The following is a 12,400-nucleotide window of genomic DNA, read 5'->3' on the forward strand; positions in this document are numbered from 1 at the left end:
GGCGCCCTGCCCTCCACCTGTGGAGGGCTCGTCTACTAGCTTGTGACTTTGGGCAAGTGTCCGAAACTTCTTGCCTCCCTTTCCCCTGTATTTGATTGGGTCAACTCGCATGGCACTTACATTATGGTTTATTGTCAGAGGACAGATGCATTACTGATTGTAAAGTACAAAGATCAGTAATTGGCACCCAGTACGCTCTACACAAATATTGGCTGTTATTCATGATCTGTGTTAATACCACGCTGGCACAATTTTCAACGGGCAAAAGTTAAAAAGATTATATTAATACATGGTGTGATTGAGGATGTGGTGGTATAAATTGTTCAGTACTTCTAAAGGGTGTCTTGGAATTACTTCTCAAAATTAAAGACGGGAATGTTTTCCTGTCCCAGGAGAAAGCTGAAGCAGAGACATGACCGTTGTCTTCAAACAAGGTCTGGTCGGGGGAGGAGGAACCTGTGCTCTGGGGATGTAGGACTGACCCATGGGTGAGAAGTGTGGAGTGGCAGACTTCGGGTCTGAATAAGGAAGGAGTCTCCCCGCCTACAGAACGGTTCCAAGACGATGTGGCTTGTCCAGGCAGATAGTGAGCTCCCCATCACAGGAGGTGTGCAAGCAGAACCAGCTGACCACTTCTCAGGGATGCTGTTGAGGACTCCACTGGGTGCCCCCATGGCTACTACCAGACCTCGCCTACTCCCAATAAGGAATAAGCCACCCTGCCGTCCCAGGTCTCCACCCCGGCCCCTTACTGCCCTAGCTGCTGACCCAGCATGCTAGCCATCTCAGGTACATGGGCTTGAGCTTCAGGAGCCCCCTGTAAGCCCGGCCCCGCTGTGGTCGCTCCCCCACCTCCTCCGAGGCCCCTCTCACTTCTCACAATTTGCCTGGAGAGGCCTGTCTGGTCCCTGAAGTGCCCTCCTCCAGCCAGGGAGCTTACTGTCCTCCCCTGAACAGACACTGCCTCTCCAGGGCCTTTGTCACGGCCCTGGGAAGCCGGGGGAACGTTGCAGGCAATTTCTGGACCGGATGTGCCTCTCCTGGAGCAGATACTGACTGGGACAAGTTCATTTGCCAGTTTTCCTGCCTCACTCGCAAACAGCCTGTTTGAGACTCTTCCAGGATTTTCCAAAATTGTCATTTAAACTCTGGGGCAATGCTGCCCTTTGTGATTGCGTGCCTGGCACTGGCTGGGGCCCTGTAGGTTTTCAGCGCTTTGAACCTCAGTCAGGGCTAGAAATTCCCTGTCCCGGATGCCCCTCTGCTGTTTTTTGGGGGCTGCAGGGGAAAAGATCCCTCCTGGTGGGAAACTGCTTACAAAGATCCTTCGCTCGCACTTTGTCCTGTGAGCCTCTCCAGGGCTGGGAGTCAGGCCTTCTACCCACTTTACGGTTGAGAAACCGAGGCTGTAGGAGCAAGTTAGTGGCCTCTGCCAGCTCTAAGTCCCAGGCACCTTTGAGGTAAATGGGCTGGGGCCGAGCTGCAGAGCGTGTGGCTGGCCTCAGGGCCCTGGGGAGCGGTCTGGAGGGGGCTGCTGGCTGTTGGCCTGGTTGGTTCTGTCATCTGAGCGAGCACAAAGCTAAGAAAGGGCGAGGCAGTGATTTAAATCCCTGTTTGTTTTGTTTGATGCCACAGCAAGGGGCCCGCCAACCCGAGCTGGGCGTCTCTGACAGATCACTGCGTGCTGCGGGGCACCCCTACCCTGCTCCAAACCCCACACCCGGGCTAGACCCTGGTACCCGGCGCAGCCACCGAGGGGCACAGCAGCTACAGCTGTGGGCCAGTCCGTGGTGTCCCCCGGTACTGTAGGGACCCATGGACGTGTTTTGACTTCTTTTATAATCAGAAAAAACAGTGAACTTTTAGGTCAGAGTAGATAGTTTAATATATGCTATTAATATATTCATCTTTACATCAACACAGTTGTATAATTTTTTAATGATTTTTGTGGAGGAAGGGCCCACAAAGGCACAAGAGGGTGGGGCTCCCGTGTGGCTGGACGCACCTCAGAGCTGGTCTCACTCTGCTCCCGGCCCAGGGATGCGCCCAGGGAGCCGAGCAGAGCCGCCTTCTCAGGTGGGTTTCCCTTTCCAGGGATTATGGCTCTGAAGCAAAGTGTCTCTGGGGTGGTTTCAGTACAAACACTGGGATGCATTTAAAAATAGAACGTTCAATGAAAATCTCCTAAACCACAGATTTTAAGCGCGCTGCTCGTTCGGATAGTTGTGAAATCAGAGCCTCGGCCGTGGACTTGGCTGTGGCAGCCTGAGGCACTGTGTGCGCCCCTCCCTGGTGCCCCCAGCTACCGTGGCCCCTGTGGCCTCCGTGCCGCCCGGGGCTTCCGCACCAAGCCTGGCTCCTCTTCTGCAAAACCATTTCTGTGTGTCCCCATCTTTACACCTGCCCGGACAACCGTGTGTGGCTAAAACTGGGTCCCTTGGCAGTGGAATGACGAAGGTCACACAGCTTGTAAAGAGCAAGGTGGTCCCTGGGGTGAGGTGGACTGTGTGTGTTGGGGTTCCCCTCACTAGCCTCTCAGCCATGGGGCGCCTCCCGTGCTTGCCAGGCCGCCCCGCCGACACCCAGACACTGACACCCCGAGGGCCTGAGCTCCGGTCTCCGGCGCAGGGCGGGCTGGAGCTGTTCTACCTGCGAGTGTTACCCTTCGGGAAGTTTGCGGGACCTTATAGTAAAAACAGAGGCAGTCAATCCTGGAAATTCATCACTTAATGACCTTTCACATTTTACGCTTATCAGAGCCCCTGAGGCTCTTTATCCCTGGACCGCTTGTCTCTCCCCACCTGCTGGTCCAGTCCTGTCACTTTCGGCCCCGGCGGGAGTCTGGACACCGCGGAGCCTGGCACGTGGAACAGTGACACGGATGACGGTGCACGTTGGCTTGGAGTGCGCTCTGCAGTCATCGCCACGTGACCAGCACAAACACAGGGAGGGAATTTTCAGGACTTTCAGGACTCAGGACCACCGTCCGTCCAGTCCAGCAAGGAGCTCGCTCATGTCACGGCTGGGCAAGCGACGCCCCTGCACAGGTCTTTCTGGCGTCGCTCTCATCTTGCTTATTAAATACCTGAAAATATTAGCCCACATTCACGTCAGAACCACACTTGTGAATCGCAGCCAGAGGCTGGCTGTGCATACAGGATTTCAGCAAAAATCCACAAGAGCCTTCTCTGAGGATGATTGTATGGGATTGATGGTAAAGAGTACTGTGCATGATTTCTGAGTTGTGTACTACACATCTTTATGTAGATCATATTTTTAAAATACATAGGTATTACACCACTGTTAATCTTTATAATTCACCTCCCCTGGACCAGGAGAGGAGACGGTCTCCAGTGTTGGTCCTCTCCGTTCTGACCGGGATTTGAGGGCAGGAGGGTCTCTTCCTCCCAGTTCTGAGTCCCTCCCACTTCAGGGCAGCCCCCGGAAATCTCCCTTTGTGAGTGGAGGTTCTCCTCCCTTCCCAGACCATCTCCTTCCATACTGGTTCTTCAAGTGGCATTTCCCCGGCAGCCCAGCAAAACCGCCTCTTGAGGTCACAGCTCCCTCAGGCTCTGTTTTCTGGAACAGGTGCATCCGGGGGCTTTGGATGTGGCCTCCTCCCCCTCGACTGAGCGGGCTCTAGGCTCCAGACCTAGGGGTCTGGCTCATCGCATGGGGGCTCCAGAATCGGAAGGAGCCGGAGGACTGCGGGAGACAGGAGGAGGTGTGTGGGGGGGGGCATTGTGGACCGAGCAGAACATGCCTCGTCAATCCAGGGGAGATCCAGGCTGCGCCCACCCAGGGTCCCGCCACCGATACCTTTGTTGACCCTGTGTGGCGGGCGTCGGGCCAGCAGGAGCACCGAGCGGATCAAAAGGTGGCAGGGTGGGGGTTTCCAGTCCTTCCCCCCACCCACCACAGGGACTGCAGCTTCTGTCCCAAAGACCTTTGTGGTTCCAGCTTTCTGCTTTGCCTAATACTCGTTCGGTTGGAAAGCAGCACCAAGAAGGAAATAAACATGGCTCATCATCCCACCTCCCGAAGCTAACCACCACCCACGTGCCACCAGCTGCTGTGTATCTGTCGCCTCATCGTTAAAAAACGTGTTTTGCAATCTCATCTATTTTTATGCATATACAACACATCCACAAGAGCACGCATTTACACTATGGGGATTATATAGTTTCTGTTGCTATGTCACATTGTCGTCTTATTGTCCGTAAACAATTGGTTACATTGCTCCCTTGTTACCAAGTGTTCTCGCCACAGTTTGAATGGCTGCATACTGTTTCATTGAATGGAGACTTTATCCTGGTTCCCTTGCAAATATTGGCTCAGCCCATCGTGATTTATTCTTTGGCCCATTGACAAATACAGCCCCCGCCCCCCGCCCCCCTCCCGGTCCCCCTGTTCTTGACTCCTGCTTTGGCCGCATCGCGGTAAGGGGCGGGGTCCTGCTTGCTCCCCACCGTCTGAGCCCCGTGCACACCGCTTTGATAGCCTCACACATAGTCCAGTTCATAAAAGCTCCAGATAGTTTTTCCCCCCGCAATTTTTCACTTCAAAGGGTTTAACAGACAACATTTGACATGTCATCCTCTTTTAGGTAAAATACACATAAAATGCACATTTTCATCATTTTTAAAAGTGTCTAGTGCAGTGGCATTAACCGCGCATGCTGCGCAACCATCACCACCGTCCGTCCCTAGAGCTTTCTCCTGTCCCCATGAAACACAGCCTCCCCAGCGCGCCCACAGCACCTGGCGCCCGCCCTTCTGCTCTCCGTCTCCGGGAGGGTGGCTGCGCTAGGGCCCACGTGTGAGTGCAGAGACCTCCGGTCCTCGTCCTTCTGTGGCTGGCTTGTTTCGGGGGGCAGTGTCTTCCAGCTTCCTCCGTGTCGCCCCGTGGGTCAGGATCTCACTTTTCTTTTCAAGGCTGACAAATATTTCTTTGTGCGGACGGACCACATTTTGTTTCACTCTTCACACCTAGGCTGCTCTCGCCTTTTTGCGACAGTAAATAACGCTGCTGTGAACACGGGTGTGCAGAGATCTGCTTGTGTCCTTGCTTTTCCGTTCTTCTGGAGACGCACGCGGATTTGGAGTTGCCGTATCGTACGGTGACTCTGTTTTCCGTAGTGGCCACACCACTTTGTGGTCTCACCAGCAGTGCACGGGGGTCCCCACGTCCTCGCCCACACTGCTTAGTGGTGTGTTCTGCACACCTCTGAAAGCCGTCTTGGGCACGGTGTCGGATGTAATATGCCCGTTCCGTCAAGCCTGTCGGTGGCCTTATCCAAAGTCATCCTGTTGTAGATGCTTTTCCTACTTGATTCTTCACTTCCTCAGAGAGGTATTTTAAAGTCTCCCACCCACTGTGATAATTAATTGATTTCTCCTTGATATATGCTTTCATCCTTTGCCTTTAAATCTCTCTGAATTTTCATGTTTTAATTGTGTCTCTCGTAAACACCGTCGGGCAGTCCGTTTTCACCTGGAGAATTGATTCCATTTGGACGTACTATACCATCTTATAATGTGGGCTCTATTTTTCCCACTTTTTGTTTTTTCTCAGCTTCACTGTTTTTTTTTTTTTTGCCTTGTTTCAAAAAAAGGAAAGTTTTTATCCTATTTTTCTTACCCCATTTTCCTAGGTTTGTCTAGTCTGAAAGCATAACTTTCAAGCTATGGTTGTTTTTTTTTTTTTTAAAGATTTTATTTGAGAGAGAGAGAGAGAGACAGCACAAGCGGGGGGAGGGGCAGAGGGAGAGGGAGAAGCAGACTCACCGCGGAGCAGGGAGCCCGATGTGGGGCTCGATCCCAGGACCCTGGGACCATGACCTGAGCCGAAGGCAGACGCTTAACCAATTGAGCCACCCAGGCGCCCAAACTATGGTTGTTATTTCAATGGTTACTTAGCTACTTTGAACTCCTTACAGTTCATGAAGTCTATGATTAATCCATATCTGTAGCTTTCTTCCGACAATACAAGCATAACCCTGATATGCTGTGGTGTCTGGTCTTTCAATTTTACCTTTTTTTTTTTAGCTCACGATTTTACTGTTGCTTAGGCAGCCACGTTTTGTCCAAATTAATTCACATATTTACCGATATCTGCTCGTCATTCTGTCGTGCATTTCAGACCTTCCATCTGGGGTCCTAAAATCGATCTCTTAGAATTGTTTCTAAGGAATGCATGCAGCAGCCGGCAGAGTTGGGCGAACACAACCGCGCAGGCTCCCGAGGGTTGCTGGAGTCCGTGGAAGCCATCCTGCCCTCGGCCAGCCTGCCTGCCTTCAGTGGCAGGGGCCATGTGCCCAGCTCACCCCGGGGCCCCAGGCCATGACATTCCCATACCCGGGGCTGTGGGCAGCCTTCACCATCCCCCTGCCTCTGTAAAACATGGTGCTAAAGCTGGGCCTTAAACTCAACAGACTTCCTACAGGAAACACACACACAAGATCACACGGCTGCTAACGTTGCTTTTATGGACATTTCCCCGAGAACTAGTTCTCTCTGGAAAAATAAATTCACAGGATGTAATTAAAACCACTGTATGTGTATGTTGGCTTAGGCACTTCTTAAGTGCTTCACCAAATGGGCCACCAAATAAAGAAATGAAGGCCGGCTTTGTTCACGTCCGGGAACAGTGATCTTTATTAATTGTAAGCCAGGGCATGCTTCTGTTGCTTTATGGATTCAGAAGCAGCCAGCACGCGCCCTTGGTCACGACCCCAGGGTGGCCACTGCTGTGGAGAAAGGTCCGCGGATGGCACTAGGCCACCTGGATCAGGACAACTGAAGGTTGAGGGACTTGTGCTTTCTGGCCGTGACCTTTGAGAAAATACAACCAATTCATCTTGTCTTCAAGCAGCGGAAAAATTAATTTCTGAGAAAAAGTTACCAAAGCAATGTGCTTGTGAGCAACATGGCGGAGAGGAGCTGTGTTGGCTTCTCTTGCCCTCTTCCTGGTCCCCTTTGTCCAGTTCTTTCGGGGGGAACTGGCAGGCTCTGGGGGGGGCGCCCTGTGCTGGGTACAGGGCCACAGCAGGGCACTCACAGCTCTCCCTGGCGTGGCTATGGTGTGCGGGCCGAGAGGTGGTTCCTCCCGCAGCCGTTGAGCTGGGCCCCCGAAGGTCTGTGATGATGCCACACAGAGCAAAGTGTCCCAGCGGAGGCCGCATACAGAGGAAAGCAAATCTAAAGATGGATGAGACCGAGGGACAGACTTGGAAGTCCAGGATCCAGCTGTGCCTGAACACCATCCCGTTCTGGACATCTCCGTTCTGCAGATGTCTTAGCGGGTGTGATGGTTCAATTTTATGTCAGCCTGGCCAGGTCATGGTGCCCAGTTATTTGGTCAAACACCAGTCTAGATGTTGCAGGGAAGGTATTTCGCACATGCGATTAGCATCGACAATCAGCTGACTTTAAATTAAGATTACCCTTAACAATCTGGGTGGGCCTCATCTAATCAGTCGAAGGCCTCAACGGCAAAGAGTGCTTTCTCGGAGAAAAAGCAGTTCTGCCTCAAGAACGGCAGCATCCAAACTCGCCTGCCAGCCTGGAAAGAGATTAAGCAAGTGCTCCCGGGGGAGAGGAGAGGGCAGTGGCAGGGGACAGGGAAGGGTGGAGACACGTGGAATGTGGTTTCAGGCATGAGCCTGAACCGAACCTTGGGGGGCCCTGAGTGTGAATCCTGCCTGAAGCGAGGGATGTGACTTCCAGGTACTTCTTTCTCTCTTGCCTCCTTGCGTGGTGGTTCGAGAGCCTGCGGGCACCAGCAGCGCCTGCTACCGCAGGCTGATAGATGCTTTTTGTCTCTACTGGTTTGAGTTGAGACTCTCCTTAGCAATGGCAAGTCCTGACCAATCACCCACCTACTGGGTGAGTGACAGAAACCTCCTTCTCCAGACCATGGCAGAGGCTCTTAATTATCCAAGTGGCCAGTCTCTGCCGGTTGATACAGGCTTGGAGCCGGCGGCAGCGGGGGGGGGTGCCCTGGGCCAGAGGAGACTGACGCTGGACGACTGGCTGGCCGGGGCTCTGTCTCCAGAATGTGAACTGAAAGCCCCATGGTGGAGGTGGATGCCTGAGCTCATGGTCCCGCGGGGTCAGGCTGGAGTTTCTGACTCCATGAGACCAACGGCCAGTCACAGAGACAGGGGCTGATGCTCAGAGAGGGCCAAGGAAGTCCATCTGCCAGATGAGGGAGACTGGTGAGCTGCGAGAGGGAGAGCAGACGGACAGGGTGCCAAAGAGGGAGTGTGAGACATCGGGACAGAGCCAGACCAAGGTTCAGGGAAACAGTGAGAAGCAGAGATGACAGGGAGGGGTCAGCAGAAAGGCAGAGAGAGACTGAATTATCCAAAGTAGCCGCAGCAACGCATGTCCTTCGCCCACTGAGATCCTGGGAATGACATCGATGGTCCTGACGGAGAGGTGGGCAAGCTACGTGTGCCCCTTGAGCCCACAGAACCGGGTGACTTCTCTGACCACCAGAACGCAGTGGCTCCCACCTGGCTCTCTCCCTCTCTCGGATACTCCCCTGGGAAGCCAGCCCCCGCGTTGGGAGGAACCCGAGCCCCCAGGGAGCCACGCATGGAGTCCTGACTGACAGCACCAGCCTGTGGGCCAGCCTTTTGAACTCAGATGTCCTGAGGCACAGACAAGCCGTTCCTGCTGGGCCCATCCTAATTCCCTGGGAGAGGCCATGTGATCACAGTCCTTGGAAGCCACCAAGTTCTTGATCACCTGGTAATTGATGAGGAGAAAGAGGGAGAGAGGGAGACACAAAGAGAAAGAGACAGTGCCTCAGAGGTAGGCAGAAGTAGAGACAGAGACACGCACAGAGCTGAGCAGCGTCAGAGACGCCGCGAGAGCCAGAGAAGCTTCCGGGTCCAGGGCGGCCCGTTTTTCTAGGCCACCTGCTGTCCCCGAACCAAACTGAAGGCTACTCTTTTTTTTAATTTTTAAAAAAATTAATTTTTAAGAGAGAGAGTGAGAGAGCACACGAGCAGGAGGCAGAGGGAGAAGCAGACTCCCCGCTGAGCAGGGAGCCTGATGCAGGACTTGATCCCAGGACCCTGGGACCATGACCTGAGCCGAAGGCAGACAGATGTTTCATCGACTGAGCCACCCAGGCGCCCCTGAAGACTCCTTTTGACTGAGACCAGCTTCCGCGGGTCTGGCCCCCTCACAGGAACGAATACAACCTTCACGTGCCCAGCGCTGCTGGGAGGAGGGTGTCTCCCATCCTCTGGGCCCCAGCTGGGCTCGTGGGGGTGGCAGGGGGCTCACCCTGGGTCTCCTTGGAGTCCTGCATCTTTTTCCTCCTTCCTGCACACAGCAGACAGCGTGCCCCCTCCCAAACCTGATCCCATCGCTGCGCCCCGACGACGTCCCCGTGACACGGGGACAGGCTCCGTCAGTAAGCTGGCCCACAGGGCCTCCCCTCCGTGGCCTGGGGAGTGGCCTTTGCGTGACCGTCCAACTGTCTGTCCCCTGGGCCCCGATGCTTCCTGTCTCTTTGTGGTGAACTTCACACCCTTCTCTGACTCCTGCTGAAACCCCCCGTCCCCCAGCCCTGCTCCGTCCCTCACAGCCCTGGCGCAGCTGGTGGTCTGTGATTCTGGCTTCATGACCGGGTGTATGTGTTTCCTGCGGCTGCCCCCATAAGTTACCATGCTCTTGGTGGCTTAAACACAGAAATGTATTCTCGCACAGTTTAGAGGGCAGAGGTCTAAAATCAGTCGAGGTGTCTGCCCAACCGTGCTCCCCCTGGAGGTTGTAGGGGCACGTCCTTCCGGTCTCTTCCTGCTCCCGATGGCCCCTGACTTCCTTAGCTGGGGCCACATCCTCCAGTCTCTGCCTCGTTCACATGTGGCTTCTCCCTGTGTGTCTCAGTTTCCAATCATCCTCTGCCTTTCTCTTATCAACACACCCGTCATTGGATTTAGGGCCTTGCCTGAGTCCAGGGTGCCTGAGACCATTACCCTAATTATATCTGCAAACCCCCTGTTCCCAACAAGATCACACTCACAGGTTTCAGGGGTTAGGAGGTGGACTTACCCTCCTGGGGAGCCACTGTGCACCTGGCTGCCTTGGACCATGGGTTCCGTGGACAGGGTCCAAGTTGGCTCACGCCTGCACTCGGAACCAGGCACAGTGCCTGGACGAGGAACCTTGTCAGTTCTGGTCGATGAATGGCTTTATCCATTTGTTCAATAACAAGTCCTGTGAGAGAATAAAAATATCCATTGGACCAGAGGCAGCTTTCGAGGAACGCACGCGTCTGCAAGCAGAGAGAGAGCAGCTCGGCGCAGGGCTCTAAGTCCAGGTGGGAAGAGAGAAACGTGGCAGGTGTGAGGGCGGAGGCAGGCAGAGAGCCCAGGTGCCCGCTGCTTGGGTGGGGGCCGGGACGCATCTGGGGAGCCAAGGCACATGTCCCCCTGGGCGGCTGACGTGGGGATGGGAGGGCCTGAAATGTGCAGACACCCAGTTCTGGTTGTGTCTTGGGAGCTGCAGGAGGGAGGACTTTGGAGCGTGTGTACAAAGGGCCCCACGTGTCCAGCTAAGGAACACGTGGGATTTCCGAGGATCGCTTATGGGCTTAGGAATCGTCAGCCCGGGTGACAGAGGCTGAATCTCAGGGAGTGGCTCAGCAGGAGAAGTTAACCTGGTGGGGAGGGAGGGAGGGGGGTAGTGGGAGGCAGGCTGGTGGGGGAGCAACCTGAGGGCTGGGGTAGGGTCCCAACTCACTCTGGTTTTAAAACTGGGAGTCCTGTGTTAGGGAACCCGCTCGGTCTGGGGCAAAGCGGGAAGGTTGGTCTCCTAGGAGGGGGCTGAGTCATGAGGCCCAGGCCTCGCCTCGGACCAACTGTATCAGGACTTCTGATGGGGGGGTGGGGCCAGGCTTCCTTTTTTTTTTTTTTCCCCAATTGTGGTATGATATACATAATAAACTTACTACTTTATTACTATTTTTAATTTTAACCTTTTAAAAGTGTACAATTCAGTAGTGTTAAGTACATTCACACCATTGTACGTTGGTCAATCTCCAGAACTTTATCAACTTCCCAGACTGAAACCTGTGCCCTTTAAACAAGTCCCCATTCTCCTCTTCCCCAGCCCCGGGCACCCATGCTATTTTCTGTCTCTATGAATTTGACTCCTTCAGGTGCCTCATATAAGTTGGATCATATAGTACTTGTCCTTTTGTGACTGGCTTATTTCACTTAGCATGATGTCCTCAAGGTTCATCCATGTTGTAGCAGGTGTCAGAACAGCCTTCCTTTTTTTTTTTTTTTAAGATTTTATTTATTTGAGAGCGAGAGCATGAGCGCACAAGCAGGCAGAGGGGCAGAGGGAGAGGGACAAGCAGACTCCCCACTGAGCAGGGAGCCCCATCTAGGGGCTCCATCCCAGGACCCTGAGATCACAACCCCAGTTGAAGTCAGACGCTTAAGGGACTGGGCCACCCAGATGCCCCTTCCTTTTTAAGGCTGAGTACCATTCCCCTGGATGACCAGACCACACTCTGTTTATCTGTTGCACCGCTGAGGGGCACTTTGGTTGTTTCCGTGCTTGGGTGTTTTGGAAGCTCCCAGAGGTTCCCCGCTTGCAGCTGTGATGGAGGACCTGCGAGCTGGGCACGCCCCTGGCTCCCTGCCCTGTGGCACCAAGGGCGTCACCCCCAAGCCTCTGCCAGGGGTGCTCTCTGCTGTTATCAAGTCCAAACAGCATTGCAGGAAGCCCTCTTCCCCCCACCAAACACCCTCGCGGGGCCGGCCAGGTCCGTAGCTAAGGGAATCCGAGCTCAAGAATGCAAACTCAATACACACACAGTTTGGACAACATTTAAGAAGCCAAAGTGCAGGCAAATGTATGCCTTTGTTCCCTAATTTATTCAATAAATGCTTTGTGCGAGGCAGTGGGCTATAATTTAATAGACGAGATCCCCGCCCTCATGGAAGGAGCTCCGGGGGCGCACTCATCTCTTAGCACGGAGATACCTGCCCACGGCAGCGGTGCCCAGCTCGCCGAACCTGCTGCGGGGACCAGGGCTGGACGTCCGGCACCTTCGCATCCACGCTCTCCCGGGGCTGCTCCAGGATGAGCGTGGGGACCACCAGAGCTGCTCACTGTGCCCGGCGCAGTCCTCCTTCACCCGGGACTCCCCGGACGCGCCGCCGGCCGGGCTGGAGTCCGGTTCCGATCGGCCTCCCGAGCTTCCCGCGGCCCCGCCCACACCCGCGAGGCACAATGCCACGCCTCCTTTGCGGGGGCGGGCCCGGGCCCGGCCAACCAGAGCTCCCGGCTAAGAGTTAGGCTCCGCCCCCCCCGTGAGCTTGTTTTCCCAGACTCCTCCACTCTGGTGGAGAAACCCTCGCCCTGCCGGC

The 12,400-nt window shown here is 54.5% G+C and overlaps 1 long non-coding RNA gene across 2 annotated transcripts; it reads right to left on the reverse strand.

The window, feature by feature from the left end:
• Positions 1 to 1,874: 1,874 nt before the first annotated feature.
• LOC113920555 lies at positions 1,875 to 12,230 on the reverse strand. 2 transcript variants are annotated; one of them, XR_003519308.2, is made up of 3 exons: positions 12,014 to 12,230; positions 10,071 to 10,235; positions 1,875 to 3,085 (listed from the first exon to the last, which is right to left on the reverse strand). It is a non-coding gene; the product is annotated as an uncharacterized LOC113920555 (long non-coding RNA). The 2 variants fall into 2 exon arrangements; XR_003519309.2 differs by having other exon boundaries at positions 1,875 to 3,705.
• Between the last annotated feature and the right edge of the window lie 170 nt (positions 12,231 to 12,400).

Source organism: Zalophus californianus, chromosome 3, assembly GCF_009762305.2.
Source record: "Zalophus californianus isolate mZalCal1 chromosome 3, mZalCal1.pri.v2, whole genome shotgun sequence".
NCBI classification, from domain to species: Eukaryota; Metazoa; Chordata; class Mammalia; order Carnivora; family Otariidae; genus Zalophus; species Zalophus californianus.